General features: G+C 36.7%; 1 long non-coding RNA gene across 1 annotated transcript; it reads right to left on the reverse strand.

Moving 5' to 3' along the window:
• Window positions 1–2,405: 2,405 nt before the first annotated feature.
• On the reverse strand, window positions 2,406–4,139 carry LOC149670968 (uncharacterized). Its single transcript, XR_016367191.1, has 2 exons — window positions 3,483–4,139; window positions 2,406–3,382 (listed from the first exon to the last, which is right to left on the reverse strand). It is a non-coding gene; the product is annotated as an uncharacterized LOC149670968 (long non-coding RNA).
• Window positions 4,140–22,850: the final 18,711 nt, after the last annotated feature.

The following is a 22,850-nucleotide window of genomic DNA, read 5'->3' on the forward strand; positions in this document are numbered from 1 at the left end:
CTGACCATTTCGGAGCCGAAACTGATGCAGATGGCACCTTAAAGGTCATGATCTCGATCTGTCCCAAAGAGTCTGGAAAAAGCACACTTCCTCTGGCCCAAAACCAGTTTATTAATGCTTGAACTAGTTTTTAATTCAAAAAGTGTGGGTTACTGGTCCTCAGAACCAGTTTATTAATTGGAAATCTATAGGAGAGCAAAGGTGGGGAATAGTCCTGAGACCAGTTTATCATTTAGGATACTAGGGTGGTCACTGGTCCAAAGGACTAGTTTAAAAAATATCCTTATTTCCCAGACTGGTCCCAAACATTCGCATAACCAATGAGACGCGAGGAAGGAGGAGCAGGCGGTTTAAAGGTTTTTGGCGCTTCCCCTCACAGTCAATCAGATATTTGTGTGGGGTATATGGCCTCTTAAAGATTCCAAGTAGTTAATCTATGTATTCCTGGTAGTGGGGACTAAAAGAAAACGAAAACTAAACTTATAAAAGGCGATTGAAATTCTTTCAACCACAATTGTCTCATAGTCAATTATACAAAAACGAGTTTTGCTTCGCAGTCCTTAAAAAACTGCATTTATACACAATCCGCGACACTTTTTCAAACCCACAAAGGGCCAGAAACTAGAAATTATTATATGTATTGAAATTTTAAGTTTAATCGTTATGAGAAATTTGCTTTTAATTGCGTAGTTCAAACATTTGTTATGATTCGAAATTTTACAACAAAAACGGGTATAAATGCGGCGTTTCGGAACAAAAAGCTAAATCAAGGACGATTATGACTCGAGTTTGAACTGAAGTTTAAAACTTATACAAGATGTAACAACACACATATGAACATGTTTTCTGAATGTATGATAAATGTTAGAAATACGACACTGCTTTTAAAACCACAATTCACAATGAGGGACCTCATTTTAGGAGTAGTAAAGTAAAGCGACATTTTACTCGAAATAAGTGTTCTTCTTATCTGTTCCACACTGAATTAAAATGCTAAAAGCTCATTTTGTATTTTTTCGCCTTAATTATTTGACAGGGATAAGTTTTTACGGGAACAGATTCTATATAATTTCATACGTGAAAATCTAAGTTCCCTTTATCAAACGCCGCATTTATACCCGTTTTTGTTGTAAAATTTCGATTCATAACAAATGTTTGAACTACGCAATTAAAACCAAATTTCTCATATCGATTAAACTTCATTTCAAATTGCAATACATACAATAATTTCTAGTTTCTGGCCCTTTGTGGGTTTGAAAAAGTGTCGCGGATTGTGTATAAATGCAGTTTTTAAGGACTGCGAAGCAAAACTCGTTTTTGTATAATATCTGTTCCTTTTTGGGGAGAAACCTTATTTGGGAATAAATTAGTTCTGGAATAGTCAAACTCAATCGTCCAATTTTTTAAGACTAATTATATAGTATATCACTAAATTGTAACTTACATTTGGAAATTGGAATGGTCGGATAATACAATGTTCTGTATAAAAACACACTATGCTAATATTCGTTGAAACCATGTGAAAAAAATAAAAATTCTCCAACTATTTCTTATTTATTTAACCTTAGGCTTAGAAAGACAAAAAATAGGCCCAAAAAGTTTTAAAAAAATAACGTGAACTTAATTAGAGAATCAAAATGGATTTATCCACAGATCCCGTTTTTTCGGCACCATGAAGTAACTCTATTTCCTCTTTCTCTATACTTTAGTAATCTTACTTCAATTAAAACTTCCCTATTTTAACTCTAACTTGATTACTAGGACTCTGGTATGGACCTGTAAAATAAATCCAACTCTTTCTTTAACAAGTAACAACATTTATTTCAAAAATTAACTGTTCAGAGAGATTGTATTTTAACAATTTCAATCATTCTTTTTTCTTAAAGAGCTCTCCGATTTTTCTCCGCTTCCATTCTCTCTCTGATTTCGCCCTGGCTCTATTAATACATTCATTTTCTTTTTATACTCTTTTTTTAACATCTCTTGACATCAACCATACACTTTTAAATAAAAGGTCAATTAAAACACTCATTTTTAGCATCTCTTAACTACTACACATGTATTTTGATCGGTTTAAGGTTCAACAAATTTTATTCTTATTAATCTCTCAAACTCTTCACTTTAAACAATCCTTAAAAGATTAAATATTTTATATACGTGTACTAAAACTGCGTTGTCACAATTGCCTCCTAATCGGGCTATGGTTTTCTTCAGAGCATTGGAACTTTTGAGATTACCAACGAATACTATTTTAGCATCGTCAAATGGTTGTGGCTTTATCTTGATACCCGAAGTTGATGGCAAGTTTTTTGGTGTACTTGGGCTCCAAGTACACCAAACATTTTGCCATCAACTCGAGAAAGCCACAACCATTGGACCATACTAAAATAGTGTTAGTTGGTAATCTCAAAAGTTCCAAAGATGCTCTGAAGAAAACCATAGCGAGATTAGGAGGCAATGTTGTCTCTCAAATTGACAAAACTACAGCTTGCGTTATTAGTACCAAGGAACGCAGTTTGTAGGAAAGTAACGGTCTCGCTTTTTGTATTTGTAGCTGTTTAAGAATGGATATTCCTCTTTTAGGTCATCTGGAATCTGGAAAGGCTTTCTTGCTGGTAGTTTTGTTACATTCGCTCGCATTTCCAGTACAGTGATAACCATCATTTGAGAAAACAAATTGTCCACTGTCACATTCTGTGCAAGGTTCAAGAGATCCAAACGTCATGATATCGGAAAGTCTATCTAGAATTTCGCTGTTTCCTGTAGCAATTTTTTCCTCGTTATATTCTAAAAGTTCCACCATTACTTTTTTTTTAAGATTTTTTTCAAGCGCGTCACGATGTTTATAAATTAACTGAGACTGTTCCTTAAGAATTTTCTTCTCGCCCAGATCTTCTTTAGGGACTTCCTCTTTCTTTATCTTCTTTAGTGGAGTCACTTCTATTTTCTTTATTTTTTTCTTTGATGGCGCCTTTTGATCTTCAACACCGAGTTTCTTAAATCCTGGTATTTTAAAATCATCTTCAAAAAACTCCAAAGTTTCTCTCGCTTGTACAAAGCAATCAACATGATACCACGCTGGATATGGACCAAATCGTCTAGCTTTTTCACTCTGTCTGTCAAGATTTAAAATGCGAACTTGATCTTTTACGATTGTTTCTTCACAACCTCTATAAGATGACCGATTACTTTAGGCATATTCAGTTGAGAAGTCTTGAATTTCATTGGAGGAGCTTTTTCTCTTCGTTCCTTTAGATGGGGTATTGCTTGAAGCAGCAGGTGCTGCTTGAGACCCACTCGAAATTTCACTCCTTATTTTCTCTTGATCTTCCCAACGTAAAGCCTCAAAGTGTGAGATGTCAGCCTCAGTTGACACTTTAAACTTTGAGAAAAAGCACCGAAAATGGTACCAATTTGGAACCAGTTTCCACATAAGAAATTAATCTCACTCGCGTCATCAGATGCTCAATTTTGATATTTACCTTTCTATCAAAAGCTAATGGCTGAATAATTGCCCCCATTCTTAGCTTATCCTTAGCTATGCTGCTTTCACAGCTTTTGCATGATGACCTGTCACTTGTGGCATATTCGGTACACTACGGTAGACCTCGATCCATCTCTAAATCATACAAAGAGGTTTGAATAAGTTAGCACAGCTTGATTATTTGGTTTACTTTTCTGGTTAATGATGTATTTAAAAACCAAAACGTTATGTATAAAAGCAGAGAAGCAGTTTCGAAGTAAGAGATGGGAAAATAAATACAAACTGGTCTAAAAATAGTCTGATTTTATCTCTGGAGTATATATGAATGATAAAAAATATGGTATTTTTGAGAGGGTCTTACGTAATGCTAGTCCAATGAAAGAACCCATGTTTTGGTCCCTTGGTCACTATAAAGTTGAAGAAACTAACAGAAAATTTAGCACTAAGATCATAGAGCGTGTGTCTATATTCCCGACCCATGTTACCACCGGGCGTCCTTGCGTGCCAAGAACCAGGAACAATAACCCCGGGGTCAACCTATGCCGCGTACGCTTGTATACCCTCTAGGGACGGGACCATTGTTTCCAGGGTTTACGGTAAAGGTCGACACGAAATGAAAACATTCCAAGAGGAATTAAAACCGGGACAGGATGGGTATAACGACTACGACAGCGGGGTAAGTAATCTAAGCGTTGGTCCCTCGAAAAACCATCACCAATTTAAAAAAAAAATATATTGTTTCTTACTTTAATTGCAGCAAATTCCAAAAAGTCGAATCCTTACGATCCCAAACAGTAACGACAATTATCAAATAAGGCTGTGCCAAAAACCTAAGGAAAAAATAATAAAAATAAAACCAAATTAATTCAATATGCTTACAAGTATTTATTTCTACACAATGATATAAATGTAAGATTTTTTAGGCGTTGTTGTTAATTCCATTTAAAGAATTGTTTTTCAATTAAGCCTAGCAATTCATTCCTCATGACATGAACTCAAAGATGCTCAAATTTTGTATTGTTTTAAACGGTAGAAAAAAAATAAACACAACACATTTTGTAAAAAATTTCACACCATAATTTTTAAGTTTACGATAATACTACGCTCTTTCAAAAATTCGTGAATGCCATTTATTAAATTAGAATCTAATTTTTCGAGGATTTTAAATTTTGTTAAATTAATTTTAAATGATGTATTTATTATTTTAATTTGTGGTGTATATATAAAAATAACAAGCCAAGCATTTCCTTAGTAATACCACAACGCTTTCTAAAACTTAAGTCTTTAGTGAGCTACTTAAAATTAAATTAGAAAAGGTTTAAATATTTACTTGTCGCTTTATGTGTTGTACACCGGGAATATATTTTGGAAAAGGTGGCAACTAATTATTAGGAGGATATTTTGGAAAAGGTGGCAGCTAATTCCGAATGCGCGATTGGTCGATTTCATTTCTTCCTCCTCTATCCCCTAAGCCGGATTTTCCAGCAGCTTTGGCTCTCTCTGGGTCACGTGCGATGTTACCATGGCCCTTTTCACCTTCCTGCCTTTCGCTCCACAAATCTCTTTCTTCTCGAGTTAGAAAAATAAGGCGCGCATCTCCAACTATATAGCCGCCATTTTCCTCCCATATAAGCGGCCCTAACTAAAATGCCAAAAATTACCTTTTCACTAAAATTAGCGTAAACCATTGTCATTCAACTCGAAACTAATTAAGCTAGGCCTAAATAAATACAATAAATTTTGTTTTACCAAAATTATGCGATGTTTTAAATTTTATCCAGATTCCATGTTATTCCCAATTTTTTTGGTAATTTCGAAGTTCTACGAACAATTATTTGTAACTAATTAAAAAACACATTCGCTGGGCGCCATTCATAAATTTAAATTCCTTATACAGGGCTCAAAGGGTTTATTGCACAAAAAATAATACGTATTATGGGTCTAAAAAGCCAAAATTATAGGATATTTATAGGTTCAAACCGTAGCCTACGTTATTAACGTAGGCTCCGTTCAAACTTATGTATATTTTATACTTTTAAAATTACGAATTATTGGAGTTTTAAGCATGGTTTTCACTTGGCCGGAAAAAACTACTTTGCAGCTGGACGTCAAACGTCAGATCTGTTTTTTACGTTGTCGCCCTGCGTTACAGCGTTTTCACTTAGCGTAGTTCTTGCAAATAATGGAACCAAGGCTTAACAGATAAACTGAACACGGCACTAATTGCGGTCCATCTATTGTCTTTCTTTTTTGCAATCTTTGTTTCTAATATCATTTGTATTAGTCCTAACCTCTTCAATAAACCTTTCAGCATTGAACTTCGGCATTCTCAGGGGTTTGTACTAGTTACTGACTCGATTAGGAACGAAATAAATAAAAACATGGCGGACCTCAGACGTCGTTTTTCCAAACACGCGTGGTCGAAAATGACGTCACGACTCTAGCTTATTGCTGATTGGCTCGCGCAGAGCGTTAACGTTGAACGCGGCCGAAAAAATAGAAAGCTAATATCGCCACACTCAACGTAATTTCAAGCGGTTTTCGCGAAAAGTCGTGATTTACGCCAAGTGAAAACCATAATTTACAGGAAGTAAATTATACATTGGAGAGTAGACTAGAACTTTTAAACATATTTATAAAAATAAGATCATTATTTAATCTACTTTGGACTAGTAGGTAATAGTGTAGTAACTAATTTATTTACCATGAAACTTTTATAGTTAACTACCTTACATTTTTCGTTTAATTATCTTAAATCTCAGGTACTTTAAGCACGAAATTTTTAGATTTAAATTCCCTGACATTTTCAGGTTTTGTCTGACTTTTATTACGATTTTCCAGGACATGTTTAGGCCCAACAACAAACAATCCCCTTTTTGAATATTGAACGTAAAACATTGCGAAGCGAGCTCCGCCATTTTGGTTTCTGGTCAAACGTGATCTCGCTGAAACGGCGTTTAAAGGGAGGGTGAAGTAGAAAATCAAGCGATTTTTATCGTTTCTTCTACTAATTATAAGACTAGTCTGCATAGGAAATATTTCCGAATGATTTTAAAATTCAAATTTTAAAGATAATTTTAAAGGTCCCCCGACCAATCGCGTAATGGCCTGCCTTTATATTAACAAAATTGTAGTGGCACGCTCCATATCTCGCGCCACAATTATGACGTCGCGCGCGAGTTTTATCAAATCTCGTGATAAATTTCATTCGACACAGAACGCGCCACGAGAATTTTGTTAATAAAAAGGCAGGGCGTTACGCGATTGGTCGGAGGACCTTCTTTAAAATTATCCTTAAAATCTGAACCTAATTTGAATTTTAAAATCATTCGGAAATATTTCCTGAATGTCCCACTATGCAGACTGGTCTTATAAAGAATTGATAAAAATTCACTTGATTTTCTACTTCACCCTCCCTTTAAAATGTCACCTCTTTTAAAGAATAATCAAAACTTTTCGATTGTTTTTAACTTTCTTAGTGTTTTTAAACCAACATAACCAAAATATAGGTATTATAGGATAAATTTACGAATTATAGGTTTTTATAGGATTATCTCGGAATTATAGGTATTATGGGTAAAGGAATTTTTTTCCGGAATTATAGGATTTTATAGGAAAAAATGTGTTTTTATAGGAAACTATCAGGGATAGATTTAATTTTAGAAGTAGGAATGGAGAACGGTTAGTATTTACTTCAGTCCGACTCAAAGCCCTGTATAGAGATATTATAAATTTACGAAATATTGGTTTTTATAGGATTATCTCGGAATTATAGGCATTTATAGGTATTATGGGTACTCTGGGAGCCCGGCTTATAGGAAAAATAGGAATTTTTTTCCGTAATTATAGGATTTTATAGGAGAAAATGTGTTTTTATGGGAAAATATCAGGGATAGATTTAATTTTAGAAGTAGGAATGGAGAACGGTTAGTATTTACTTCAGTCCGACTCAAAGCCCAGTATAAAGGCCCTCCTTCCAACACGTAACAAAAAGTTTAAATTATCTTATTGGCTCACTTAAACTACGTTTTGATGACGTTGCTGATGGGGTCGGCGAAAAATAAGAAATTCCTTTTTTACCTCTGTCGCTATGACCCGCCTCTTCTTTCGTGCCCCTCCGTCCATTGGAAGCTTGTGTCCCATTCGACCGAATCCCAATCGACCGGACGCGTTTCCCATTCAACCGAAAACAGCCCAAATGTGCGGTTTTGGGAAAATATATATCAAAATTTAAAAAGCAAACGTTTTCACTTTTTTTAAGAATTTTTTTTACCCTACAGTTTTCGTTGTGTATATATATTGATGTTTGAAATGCAAAATTTAACTTTAAGAGTGATTGATAACGGAGAGAATTGCTAATAAAGGCGGCTTTCTTTACATTAATAATGGCTACTTGTTTCAATTGAATAAGAAAAAGGATAAAACTAGTTACTATAATTGTAGAAATCCCTCCTGTAAGGTTCGAATAATAGAAGTAACCTAACCTAACCTATCCTAACCTAACCTATCCTAACCTAACCTATCCTAACCTAACCTATCCTAACCTAACCTAACCTAACCTAACCTAACCTAAACCTAACCTAACCTAAACCTAACCTAACCTAACCTAACCAAACCAAACCAAACCTGACCAAACCAAACCTAAACCTAACCAAACCTGACCAAACCAAACCTAAACCTAACCAAACCTGACCAAACCAAACCTAAACCTAACCTAACCTAACCTAACCCTAACCTAACCCTAACCTAACCTAACCTAACCAAACCAAACCAAACATAACAGTAATGTTTTGGAAAAGCATTTTATTTGAGAAGTCAATGAAGCTAAACATGAACATTTTGGAAAAGGCATACCATAGTAAAATGATTTGTAAAATATTACTAACCTAACATAACGAACCCAAACCTAACCTAACATAACAGTAAAGTTTTGAAAAAGGCATTTTATTTGAGAAGTCAATGAAGCTATAAAACATCATTATTTTGGAAAAGGCGTAACATTGTTAAATGATTTATAAAATGTTACTAACCTAACTTAACCAAACCACACCTAACCAAACATAACAGTAATGTTTTGGAAAAGGCATATTATTTGAGAAGTCAATGAAGCTAAACATAAATATTTTAGAAAAGGCGTAGAATAGTTAAATGATTTATAAAACATTATTAACCTAACCTAACTTAACTTCCAAATTCCTTCTCTGGGTTTGAACCCGAGCCTCTGAATTAAAAGCCTGATATTCTACCATGCTGCTGCGGTGATTCGAAATCCTCACAGACATTTAATTAACTAATTCTTTCAAATAAATTCCCATTCAGCAGAAACCCGCCATTGGGCTGGAAATTTAAATATATTCTCCATAAAAAACCAAAAAGCGGTTTCGGTCGAATGGGATTCGGTCCAATGGGATAATACCCATTGGAAGGGGGTCCGGGACGCGCGCCCACGTTACTCTGTTCTCCATTCCTACTTCTAAAATTAAATCTATCCCTTCTCATATATAAAACAATTTTGGGGCTTAAATTATGTAGAAAAATCTCAACAAAAAATTAAATCTAACACATAAAAAATCCTAAGCGAGCTCCGCAATTTCGGTTTCAATTCAAATATGATCTCGATAAAAACAGCAAAATTTGAGACTAAACTATACGAAAACTTAAAAATATAGGATATTATAGGACCTTTCATGAAGTTATACCATAATATAGGAATGGTTCAAAAATATAGGATTTTATAGGAATTATAGGACCGCTGGGCTCCCTGTAGTATAGCTGGATGGGAAGCAAATAGGATTATAACATACTCAAAGGACATCCCCGTATCTCTAGTAGAACGAGAGTTATGAACCTCCAAAGTTGGGTGTAATGCTATTCCTATGGAGGGGGGTGTTTGTTTACGTTTTGCTTAATCACTTGGCCCCTGTTTGTCGTAGGCCCTAGCTCTTAGTAAAGTTGGATGGGGACAAATTAGACTATAACATATTCAAAGGACATCTCCGTATCTCAGAGCTATGAGCCTCCAAAGTATAGCGTAATGTTAATCCTATGGAGGGTATGTTCACGGACATTTCGCTTAACTACTCGGCCCCTGTTTGACGCAAATTTCCCTGAATTTTACTTGAAATTCGTAATTTCCCTGAGGTTTTTGTCAACTACACTGGAAAAAATAAGCGTGCTTTTGGCATTCAAAAATGATAGGGACCGTTCAATTTTGAACAAGCCTGTATTGAAGCGTTCACATTTAACCAGAGGCATTCAATTTTGAACAAGGAGTGTTTTAGGCGTTCAAACCCAACCATGAGCATTCATTTTTGAATCAAAACTTAACTCTAGCATTCATTTTGAACAGCTTATATATTACCATTCAAAAATGAATCCTTATCCCATTCAATTTTGAATAACCGCCTTGCGCTAATGAAGTGTTCAGATATGGTAGTCTTGGCGTTCTAATAGAATTGTATTAGTATTAGTATTAAAAGAAGAGCGTTTTAGGCGTTCAAAAAAGAACTTTTTGACTTTCAATCGAGTGCATTATGGGCGTTCAAACGAATGCGATATGGGCATTGAAAAGAACGCGATATGGGCATTGACAAGAACGCGATATGGGCATTGAAAAGAACGCGATATGGGCATTCAAACGAGTGCGATATGGGCGTTCAAACGACAGCGATATGGGCGTTCAAATGGATTTGTTTTTGGCTTTAAAACAACACTCTAAGAAAAAAGGGTTTAATGGGTATTCAAATATGAACGAAATTGTTCAATCGCAAAAGGTGTGAAAAATAAAATTAATTCTGCCCTAAAATTAGTTGATTCCGCTGCTGTAAATTTGTACTACAAACAAAGCTTTCATTAAAAATACAATAACTTCTCAACAATTTACTATAACTTGCTTATTTACTGAGAATTTAATATATATTTGTCTGTATAATCATAATTATACAAATATCAAAGGAAATGTTACGGATTATTGCGTATTTCACCTTTCCCTTATATTTACAAAGGCCTTCAAATAGTTTGATAATGTAATTTATTGCTACAAGGTTATAATCGGAAAGAACTTGATAATGAACACTTTCCTTAAGTTCAGACTTTCTTAATGTAACTGAATTATTATTTAACACAACGGTTATGGTTTATGTGTTTCAAATTTACCTGCCCTCAGAAGATGTACAAGCTTTAAGCACATTAGATATCTTCCTTATCAGTGCGTATATTTAATATAGTATGCCTTACCATAACGCATTCAGCGATGAAATTTGAAATCAAATTTCTCTATTCAAAATTCAACGCTATAACTGTCAAATTTCAATACTTCATCAAACGCTTGTCCACCATGTATTATTAAATGGTGAATTGCTCAATTTTGAACGTAAGCAATTGAATATGAACGCTTGATCAAACTCTCCGATGTTGCTCAAAAATGAATGCATAAAAATTCACTATTAAACGTTTAATTTTCCAATTAAATTTGAGCGGTTTTCTGCTTAAATTTACACGATATACTAACCCCTTACGCGCCGTTCAAATATGAGTGCGTGAGCGTTTAATTTTAAACAATAGTGCTCTGTTCAAATTTTAACGCAAAGAAATTATTCAAATTTGAACGTTAAAGCGTACCACCACAGTGTCGGGGCTATGCACGCCTAAGCATTCAAAGATGAACCTCACTTTTTAACAGTGTATTTATTTCATTGATTTTCCCTGTTTTCCAGGTTTGTATGAACCCTGTTAAGGTATTACTAAAATAGATCGTACAAATAAAAACTAAAAGATTTTATAGGACCTTTCATGCAATTATAGGATCATGTAGGACAGGTTCAAAACTATAGGGCTTTATAGGACCTTTCATGCAATTATAGGATAATGTAGGACAGGTTCAAAGATATAGGGTTTTATAGGACCTTTCATGCAATTATAGGATCATGTAGGACAGGTTCAAAACTATACGGTTTTAAAGGAATTTAGGACCACTGGGCTTCCCTGGATTTTTGAAATCTGAGTCCCACGCTCGATTAGACTAAGGTTTCGTGTGACAATGTCGAAACCGATAAAGCGCGCCTCTTTAAGCCTAAGGTATTACTAAAATAAATCGTACAAATAAAAACATCTTTGAAACACAATCGTTGTATCCCCTAAGTATTATTTCTTAGAACGTCACATCTCAAATAACATTACTGAAACGAAATTGTGGACCCCACTCAAGTATAATTTTTAAAAGCCAAACACAAAATCCTCGATCCACTAAACCGGAAGGCACTACGACCGAAAACCGTCCCGTCTATTTAACGAAAAATAACCTAACCATCCAGCGTAATCTAATGTATCACGTGCACAAAGTTTAGGAGAATTATAATCTTGTTTCCTTCAAAAAGGCCGCGAAATACACTACCTTCCGCTCTCTCATCTCAGAGCGGGACGCCCCCCCTTCCTCTCTCTACCTTTCTTCCCCGTCTCACATATATAGGAGGCACGCTGTACCCTGGGTTCTTGCCGGTTCATGCTCTACACGGGCCCCGGTGCTTTCCCAAGATCGCGTCTATCTCTCTCTCCAAATCGCCCCCCTCTTTCGCCCTACGAGGAAGGCTGTTCTCTCTCTACGCATGAACGCTGAGAAATTTTCTCTCCCGCCAAATCTTGTACGCGTCGGGATAGGGACTACGTCATGCAACGTCACGCTACCTTCTACTAGAGCTAAAATACATACCAGGAGGGCTTATTTAGTTTTCATTCCGTAAAAAAAAACATACCATAATGGCTCTGGGGTCCCTGTTAAAATTCTCTCTCGAGTCTCTTTTCAAATCCACCTTATTCCCTTTCGCCGGAAGTTAGACTTAGCTCGGTGTTCATGGAGGTGAGTAACGGGAAGAAATTTGTCTGTTGTCCGCTACAGTACATAATTTTGGCTTTTGTAGCAGACGACAGAAAAATTTCTTCCCGTTACTCACCCCATAGACATTAGAACACTATTAAGAACCTAGACAAACTATTGCGAGGGGGTCTCGCGACATTCTGTTACGAAAACTTCCATCCCACCCCTTCGCGTGTGTGATAGGGTTTTTGATACGTAGCGCCCTTATCGGCGAGCGAAGGAGCTATTCAATTTGAACAAAAAATAAATACCGTAATGTTTCATCTTGAAATTTTTTTAATTCTCTGTTAATAAACATCTCCTTATTTTACAGACACTTTTCCTTCCATTAATTAATACGGAAATTAATAAAACTTAATTAAATTTAAAACGTCCCCGGCGGGATTCGAACCCGCGTTGTCTCCCTCCCAAGTACTGACCGCGCTCGAAGCTGCTTAACTTCGAGTGTTAACATGGGGTTAGTAATATTTTAGTTTGCCTCTCTGCATGTAGATGGCGCTACAAGCAACTCGCCCTATCACACACGCGAAGGGGCGCTTCCATTGAACCCGAGTCAAAGCTGAAAATTCAACTGTTCCTCTTGTATCTCTATGACTCACCCCCATGAATCCAGAGCTAAGCCTAACTTCCGGCGAAAGAGAATACGGTGGATTAATCAAATTAAACTTGTAAATTAAGACAAATCATAGCGCGTTTCGAGAGGTTTAAAGAAATGAGAAGGGGTCTGAGAAAACGTGACGAAGCGTGATGGGGGGGGGGCGGTCAGTAAATACTATTTTGGCATGACGTAATTTATGGACGGTCCCAAATATGGAAACAACAAATGAAAGTACGCTATCACACATACGTCACATTGTTGACTTTGTGAACAACACATTCAATAAATAAATAAATGTATGATAGGCCTATTACATTAAAATACCATTACTTTCCAACATAAGTTAATAAGATATGTACCATAAGTTTGTCACTGGTTATTGAGAGTTTGTTACGAAGGGACGTAGGTGATTCTCGTAAACGCCTGTTGAGGCGCTGTCAAAGGCTTACTAAAGACTAAATAGGAAGATGGACTGCAAAACCGAGCATGGATTTGGTATAGAAGCTTACGTTTCATGGTTATTTCACTCACCTTAAAAAACGCAAGACATTTATTTCTCGTCTCGGCGCGAACTGGTTTGTGTCATAGAATTTGAGGCAAATGCAATGGAGGAGGGGGGTGAGTGGCACGCGCGTTTGTGACGCATTCTTTGAAGCAAATTTAAAGGATTAGGGGGTGAGTGGTACGCGCGTTTGTGACGTAGAATTTGAAGCAAATTTAGAGGATTAGGGGTGAGTGGCACGCGCTTTTGTGACGTAGAATTTGAAGCAAATTTAGAGGATTAGGGGGTGAATACAGTGGCGTAACTACAGGGGTGCAGAGCCCGCAACTGCGGGCGGGCCCAAGGCTTTTGGGGGCCCTTTCCAAATTTTGCTTATAGACTGATTGTCCCATTTTTTTAAAGTGTCCTATACTTCCCCAAATCGTCCAATAAAGTCCTATATTTTTGAGATTTCAAAGTAATTTTTATAATCACAGCTGTATGACGTTTTAAACGCAGAATTAGTGATATCTCAATTGGTCAGATCAAAAAATCGCGTCGCTCGCTGAATTATTGCTCATATGTTTAATTGTAAAAAATAGTTTTGAAAATCTGTTTTCTCTGAAAACCTCTCTTCCTACCTGACCTTTTTAAATAGCTTGATTTGGTCATTTGGTCTTTTTACAGTTTAATTGTCACTTTTTCAAGTAAATCAAAATGTATGTCTGTGTGAGCCATTTAGCATTTGTTTAGATCTAGGTGCGAGGTATACGTTCATTTGAAGAATCTTACGTTCTCAATAAAATAAAATTATCTACACTCTAAATCATGTCACTTATGAGTCATGTTTAATACTACAATTTGATTAACCTGGTCCAATATAATGCTATAATTTTGCGAAGAGTATCCTTTTTCTAGGCACATCGTATATACGATGGCCTATTAGTTTGACATAGTGTGTAGAAGAAGAATATGATGATGTTTCGTTCGTTATTTTTAAATAGTACTTCGTAGAACTACTTCTAGGTGGCGCTGGCTCCATAATTTATTTTGAACGATTTTTAGATTCGAACCCAGGACCTACGGCATGCCAGCCTGATACTTCCTCTACAGCCGCTTGTTGAAAGAGGGTTGCAGAGATAGTAGGAGTGAGAAAGAATGTATGTAGGAGCTGTGCTTAGTGACTCATGAGTTACAAGAGAGAGAGGAATGATTTAGAACAGGTCCGAGCGGCCGAGAATTCTAGCAGCGCGCTTTGGCAACTTTTTTGTTTCTTCTTAGCCACAAGGTATCGATGGTACTAATAGTTTTACCCGAAGCGTAGTGGTAGTAGTAGTATTAGTAAGCCATTGAAAAATTATTCCCCTGACCGGTATATTAGGGGATATTTCACTAGAAGTATTTTTATTGTAGTAGGGATAGGAAGAGTACGTAAACGATGTGGCTTAAACATTGGCTAGACCATCTTGTTTGTCTTAAAAATGCTCCCAAGTAGTTAAAGGAATAGTGACGTGGTTTAAAAATTATCTCAAATCTAAAGAAAACCTTACTTTTTTGAGAGTTTCAACTCTTCTGATTTCAAAGATATGCTTGATAAATATCTAAATATGAGGGAAAACACAGAAAAAACACTTCGAAAACTTGAAATTTTGGGGGGCAAAAGCAAATTTGCGGAGAAGATTTTTGGCGGATTTTTCTCCTTGATACGTCACTCACGGCTTCTCGCGGGAAAGCCAAGCGCGAGCGCCCGAGACTGCCGAGTCTACTAATGCCACGCGAATCTGAATAGAATAGGCGGCGCTGAGACACTAACAAGCGACATCTAGAGTGAAAATTGCTCCTTACTACGTTATGAAACGAAACTAAATTTTATCTAGGCCTTTTGCTTTGATTGCAGTTTTTTAAATTGCTACGAAACCAAATAAAGAAGTAAATATAATATAATAAACTAGAATTTTCAAGTTTTTTTTTTCGCAATTTAAGTTTGTGGATGACGAAAATTATGTCACTAACACTTTAAGGCCCTGCATTGCAGTTTAGCGGAGTGAGCCATGTATGTGCCAGAAATTTTAGTCGAGAGCCGCAATCAGACGCATTGTTATAAATTATGAAAGGGAAAAGTTGTAACGTTCGTGATGCTTTCATACTTTTTGAAAGCTCGACACTCAAGAAGGGGCCCTAATTGTCGAACTGCGGGCGGGCCCAACAAACGTCGTTACGCCACTGGGTGAATAGCTCGTGCACAAAGCAAAAAAAGGAAGTTTGCCTCAAATTCGACGTCATCAGCGTGCTTGTAACCTGCCCTCGCGAATTTTTACGACATAAATGGGGTTAAAATCGAATTGCCTTTCCGAAGGCTACAGTGATATATCCATGAAACCTAAGCTTCTATACTAAATCCATGATTCTAGGGCCGTTCTCAAAATACCTCTTAGTAAATCTCTAGTATTACGAAGTATAGGTAGTGTCATACTTATGGAATATATCTTATAATTTTATGATTTCAAAAATAATTTAGTTTATTAGTATCAAATAAAAGTATGCATTAACTGGTGTATTAAATTAAAATACTATATTCTAAAAACGTTCCTAACTTTTAAACTAAATGTGGTAGAGATTAAATCAAAGTATCAGCGAAAGTAGACCATCTTTAGGGAATTAAATTAAAATGCAATTACATTCCAAGCATAATTAAATTAGTAACAAAAGAGACAATTTGCAACGCATTTCCTATGGCCCCTGGACGTTCGCTTTCCCTCAATACTAACCAGCTGTAAGTACCTTATGAACCGAGTCCCGTCTTTTTCTCCGTGACCGGTGCCTACGTTAATCAAGGCCTGTGCGCGGTAGTCTCGAAGGGGGCGACTTTTAAGAAACGAGACTTCATATTTTCTCCCTATTTTACCGCGAGAATTCATTAGAGAGTTTAAGCATCCCCTAAACGCGTACGTGTAGCTACCTTCCACTGTGCATTAGACCAATGCATTGTCAAAGGTGGCTACACGTACGCGTATAGGGGATGCTTAAACTCTCTATTGATAGCTGGACCGACACGCGCGAGAAGATTAACATTTCAAATTATTTAGGTCCAGCTAATACCGCCTCAGGTTAGGGAATTTGGCAACTTAAATTGCCAAAATAAAAATAAAAATCGGCGCACGCCACACAGGCCTTGATTAACGTAGGCAACGCTATGACGTAGCTTTCCGCTGACACTTATTAATTACCAAACCCACCATTTACATAATTAATGATTCAAGCTCAATAAACCTTAAAGTCTAACCTTTCCCGTAAAAATACAAAAACTCGGAACCTCTAGTCATCGCAAACAATATTTGAAACCATTTAATGTGCACTGAATATGACTTATCGTCCTAACAAATCTTAAAAATCTAACCATGCATAAAATAAAATTTGACTTACCCATTTATTCCAGCGATAGAACGAAGACATCAAAGTGTTCCAATTAAGTTGAGACTGTTCCATAAGCGTAACAGATCACAAAGTTCCACGATAGAACTTGAAGCACACTTAATGTTGTCATAATGGTAGAACAGTCACATACGGTTTTGGATCACGGTCACCAATTCGATTTATAAACACCACACATGTTTTGTTGTCTCGATACTATACTGCCGCACACCTGTTTTACGCAGACCCCACTCCAGTAGATTGCTTGGGACCAGATGAGAAGCAGGATTGTATAACTTCTTAGCACATGATTTGTCACAAAAGTTTGATAGTCACAGCGCCATATTGCAATTGAGTACAGTAGCGTGAGGCAAAACGTTAAGAGTTCGGAGCCATAGTCCAGAATTCCAGAAATATCTGTAACAATTCAACCACGGATTAGAAAAATAAAACAACTGTCACGTTCACAATATTATGTTATAAAGCTTTATTACGTTCCTCTTTCCATGACCCTACAGGGTAGGATTGCACTTTATCTAACTAACTCAACTAACAGCAGTTACTGACTAATTAGACCACGGGGAGTTCGGAAAAAATAGTAAAAAAATTCTAAACCCGCCGCAAGTTGGTCAAAAAAATTTTTGAAAATTTTAAAATTGCATGTATTTACCATAACCCCGGGCCCCGAGAATTCCAGAAAAACCAAACTCCGTCGTCTGCAGCCGAGCTCGATCTAACCAAATGGACTCGCGACGAAAATAGTGTTATAGCTTATTTCTAGATCTTACTAAGAAAAGGTAAATCTACAAAAATTATGAGGTTTATGCTAATAATATTTGAAAACGTGGATTTTAATTGAGAAAAAAATTAGGAAAAGGTCTCATTTTATTTGAGTTGTAAAAGAAGTAAGCATCAAAATTTTGGAAAAGGCGGATTTTAGTTGAGAAATATTTCAGAAAAGGTTGCATTCTATTTGGGTTGTAAATGAAGTAATCATCTAGTTTTTGCAAGAGGCTTCAAATAATTTGGGAAGCAAATGAACGTAAAGACAAAATTATGGAAAATTACGCGAATTATTTGGAAATTAATGGTAATATTTGGAAAAGGCGTCATATTTTACGGCAATATTTTGGAAAAGGCGTCATATTTTACGGCAATATTTTGGAGAAGGCGTCATATTTTACGGCAATATTTTGGAAAAGGCGTCATATTTTACGGCAATATTTTGGAAAAGGCGTCATATTTTACGGCAATATTTTGGAAAAGGCGTCATATTTTACGGCAATATTTTGGAAAAGGCGTCATATTTTACGGGAATATTTTGGAAAAGGCGTCATATTTTACGGCAATTTTTGGAAAAGGCGTCATATTTTACGGCAATATTTGGAAAAGGCGTTATATTTTACGGCAATATTTGGAAAAGGCGTCATATTTTACGGGAATATTTTGGAAAAGGCGTCATATTTTACGGGAATATTTTGGAAAAGGCGTCATATTTTACGGGAATATTTTGGAAAAGGCGTCATATTTTACGGCAATATTTTGGAAAAGGCGTCATATTTTACGGGAATATTTTGGAAAAGGCGTCATATTTTACGGCAATATTTTGGAAAAGGCGTCATATTTTACGGGAATATTTTGGAAAAGGCGTCATATTTTACGGGAATATTTTGGAAAAGGCGTCATATTTTACGGGAATATTTTGGAAAAGGCGTCATATTTTACGGCCATATTTTGGAAAAGGCGTCATATTTTACGGCAATATTTTGGAAAAGGCGTCATATTTTACGGGAATATTTTGGAAAAGGCGGATTTTAGTTGAGAAATATTTCAGAAAAGGTTGCATTCTATTTGGGTTGTAAATGAAGTAATCATCTAGTTTTTGCAAGAGGCTTCAAATAATTTGGGAAGCAAATGAACGTAAAGACAAAATTATGGAAAATTACGCGAATTATTTGGAAATTAATGGTAATATTTGGAAAAGGCGTCATATTTTACGGCAATATTTTGGAAAAGGCGTCATATTTTACGGCAATATTTTGGAGAAGGCGTCATATTTTACGGCAATATTTTGGAAAAGGCGTCATATTTTACGGGAATATTTTGGAAAAGGCGTCATATTTTACGGCAATATTTTGGAAAAGGCGTCATATTTTACGGCAATATTTTGGAAAAGGCGTCATATTTTACGGGAATATTTTGGAAAAGGCGTCATATTTTACGGGAATATTTTGGAAAAGGCGTCATATTTTACGGGAATATTTTGGAAAAGGCGTCATATTTTACGGCAATATTTTGGAAAAGGCGTCATATTTTACGGCAATATTTTGGAAAAGGCGTCATATTTTACGGCAATATTTTGGAAAAGCCGTCATATTTTACGGGAATATTTTGGAAAAGGCGTCATATTTTACGGCAATTTTTGGAAAAGGCGTCATATTTTACGGCAATATTTGGAAAAGGCGTTATATTTTACGGCAATATTTGGAAAAGGCGTCATATTTTACGGCAATATTTTGGAAAAGGCGTCATATTTTACGGGAATATTTTGGAAAAGGCGTCATATTTTACGGGAATATTTTGGAAAAGGCGTCATATTTTACGGCAATATTTTGGAAAAGGCGTCATATTTTACGGCAATATTTTGGAAAAGGCGTCATATTTTACGGGAATATTTTGGAAAAGGCGTCATATTTTACGGCCATATTTTGGAAAAGGCGTCATATTTTACGGCAATATTTTGGAAAAGGCGTCATATTTTACGGGAATATTTTGGAAAAGGCGTCATATTTTACGGGAATATTTTGGAAAAGGCGTCATATTTTACGGGAATATTTTGGAAAAGGCGTCATATTTTACGGCAATATTTGGAAAAGGCGTTATATTTTACGGCAATATTTGGAAAAGGCGTCATATTTTACGGCAATATTTTGGAAAAGGCGTCATATTTTACGGGAATATTTTGGAAAAGGCGTTATATTTTACGGGAATATTTTGGAAAAGGCGTCATATTTTACGGCAATATTTGGAAAAGGCGTTATATTTTATGGCAATATTTGGAAAAGGCGTCATATTTTACGGCAATATTTTGGAAAAGGCGTCATATTTTACGGGAATATTTTGGAAAAGGCGTTATATTTTACGGGAATATTTGGAAAAGGCGTTATATTTTACGGCAATATTTGGAAAAGGCGTCATATTTTACGGCAATATTTTGGAAAAGGCGTCATATTTTACGGCAATATTTTGAAAAAGGCGTCATATTTTACGGCCATATTTTGGAAAAGGCGTCATATTTTACGGCAATATTTTGGAAAAGGCGTCATATTTTACGGCAATATTTTGGAAAAGGCGTCATATTTTACGGCAATATTTTGGAAAAGGCGTCATATTTTACGGCAATATTTTGGAAAAGGCGTCATATTTTACGGCAATATTTTGGAAAAGGCGTCAAATTTTACCGCAATATTTTGGAAAAGGCGTCAAATTTTACAGCAATATTTTGAAAAAGGCGTCATATTTTAACGCAATATTTTGGAAAAGGCGTCAAATTTTACAGCAATATTTTGAAAAAGGCGTCTTATTCTTTTTGAAATATCTAAACACAAACAGCGATATTTTGGAAAGGGTTTCAAATTACCAGGGAAGAACTAAATACAATTAGAAATTCCAAATATATTTATGGTTATGCAGTAATGTGTGGCACTTAGCGTTACCCGAGAAACACCACTTGGAGGTGGCCACACTTCGTTTCTCATGGAGAGTTTTTTATGGCAGGTCCCCTTGCCTACTGCCGGCTTCAATATCCTGGGGAGTTTTCATTTGTCAGGCCCCCCTACCTATATAATGTCGACCTCATTGCCCTGAAAAAATCAAAACTCCTCAGGACATTGAGGTCGACAGTATATAGGTAGGGGGGCCTGCCAAATGAAAACTCCCCAGGATATTGAATCCCCTTGCCTACAGCCTTAAACAAAGAAAACCGACCTCACTCATCGCTGAGTTCAACCGTGTTTTCTTCGGTTTGACCACCAATAAGGAACGCCGGCTGTGTCTCTGGATTCAGAGCGTTCAACTCTTCCTCCGACACGCCAATTTCAATTAGTTCAAGGCCTTTTTTCCCTGGACCAGGATAGCATGCCTTGACGTCTTCCAGGAACCGACGGAAGTTGGTTCCAGGAGGATGCCAATTGCCATCTTGGTCCTTGAAAAAAAGACACCTGTACCAATATGTGGCCATATAACTATTCAACGCCCGGTCAGTTCTGTAGGACTTAATGCTCGCCTTCAAATGTCGGTTTCTGTTTTCGATGTTATTCGTATGAGCATGTGAATCTTCCGAATTCACGAACCCATACTTATGCAAAACAGTCAGATGCTCCCGAAATCCCATCAAAGTTCAATTCATGTACATCGGGGCGCCATCTGACACTATCACTGACCCCGGAGCTATGTATTTCGCCATTTGGGTCCACAAAACGGCCCTGGACTTATTCCTGACCTTCAAAAAAAGACCATCTTTCGTATCTCTGCAATAGATACCAAAGATACAAATGGTCTCTCCGGCCAATTGAGCCCCGCGGTGGTACTTTCTAGAGTGCAAGTATGTTTCGTCCACCTCTACGAACAATCCTAGTCCTCCAATCTGCACCTTGTCGGCCCTGTTCGAAATGACAATCTCAGCCACCTCGCGACACATGGAAAAGTAATCCACGACGGTATGGCTGGCACATTCACTGTGGATTAGAGCGTCAGATACGCTCATTTTGGAAACCCACAGGAACACGAGGAAGAGATTGTCGGTAACCGACAGGTTTTGATTGTAAAACCAGGTGTTTTTCGAGGGGACGAAAGCCTTCGTGCACTCGACCGCCAAATACTCTGGTACCTTCTTTTTGGATGCTTTTAAGGCCTTGCGCGAGACTGGGCTGCGGAACATCTTATCGAATAGCCAAATCGGCTTTGGGCATTGCCAACCCCAACAAGATATCCATTTAATTCCCCATCATCGTTTTTATTCCCACATCCGCAAGGTGTCTTTCCTTCATTGAAGGATTCAAGACGCGGGACAAGCTCCAAAGAAAGTACTAGGGCAATGGCATCCCTCTCTGACCGCGCCTTTAGGCCATCATCCATCCCGGGAAAAAACCCTCCCCAATTCTTCAAGGAAACCATTTTAAAAAAATGTTCCTCATTACCCAAAATTTGGGTTTTCATACGCCTCGTTTTCCAAATTAGCATGAGCCATTTAGAAATTAAACCTAATAAACCCCCAGAAAATATAATTTGACAGCAGTAATAATTATCTCTCAAGAAAGCCTCTTCAAAAAAACCCGTCTAATCACGTTGAAAATCAACGAGTCTCTGCTCAGTAAGTTCTCGTTTCCATGGCAACCCGCGAGGCGGGAAGAGGCGCGAATCGAGGGGAGGCGTTAAGGGGCGGCCAGCGGATTCAGTGACAGTTTTAGCGGGGAAGGAATACCATATAATTCAAAGGTATTAAAGGTAAGGTTAGGTTAGGTTAGCTTACTTATTAGCTAATTTACCACCTTTTCCAAAATTTCTGTTTGCGATTAGGCCTAGTTAACTTTTAAATACTTCCCAAAAGTTTAATGCTATTTTTAGAAACTAAAATATCGCTAATGTAATTTTCGCCATTTCTCGCTTATATTCTCCTTTTCCTTATTTTTGGCATTTCTAATTTTTCTTTACGCAATATTTTGAAAATTTCTCAGATTACTTTACGATCACAGTACCAAAAATTAATGGTTTTGCTAAATTCAGTAGGTCTTAAAAATTCCATAGCTATACTTCCGTCTCTAGTCCTTGAAGTTCTTATAGTTGCCCTCCCCCCCGGCATATTATGAAAGATTGAGTGCATAATGCGTTTAGTCTATAGCGGTAAGTACATGCAATTTTAAAATTTTCAAAAAATTTTTTGACCAACTTGCGGCGGGTTTAGAATTTTTTTACTATTTTTTCCGAACTCCCTGAGGTCTAATTA

Source organism: Phalangium opilio, unplaced genomic scaffold (assembly GCF_054372755.1).
Source record: "Phalangium opilio isolate 3A_F unplaced genomic scaffold, DU_Popi_V2 ptg000054l_1, whole genome shotgun sequence".
Classification (NCBI taxonomy): domain Eukaryota; kingdom Metazoa; phylum Arthropoda; class Arachnida; order Opiliones; family Phalangiidae; genus Phalangium; species Phalangium opilio.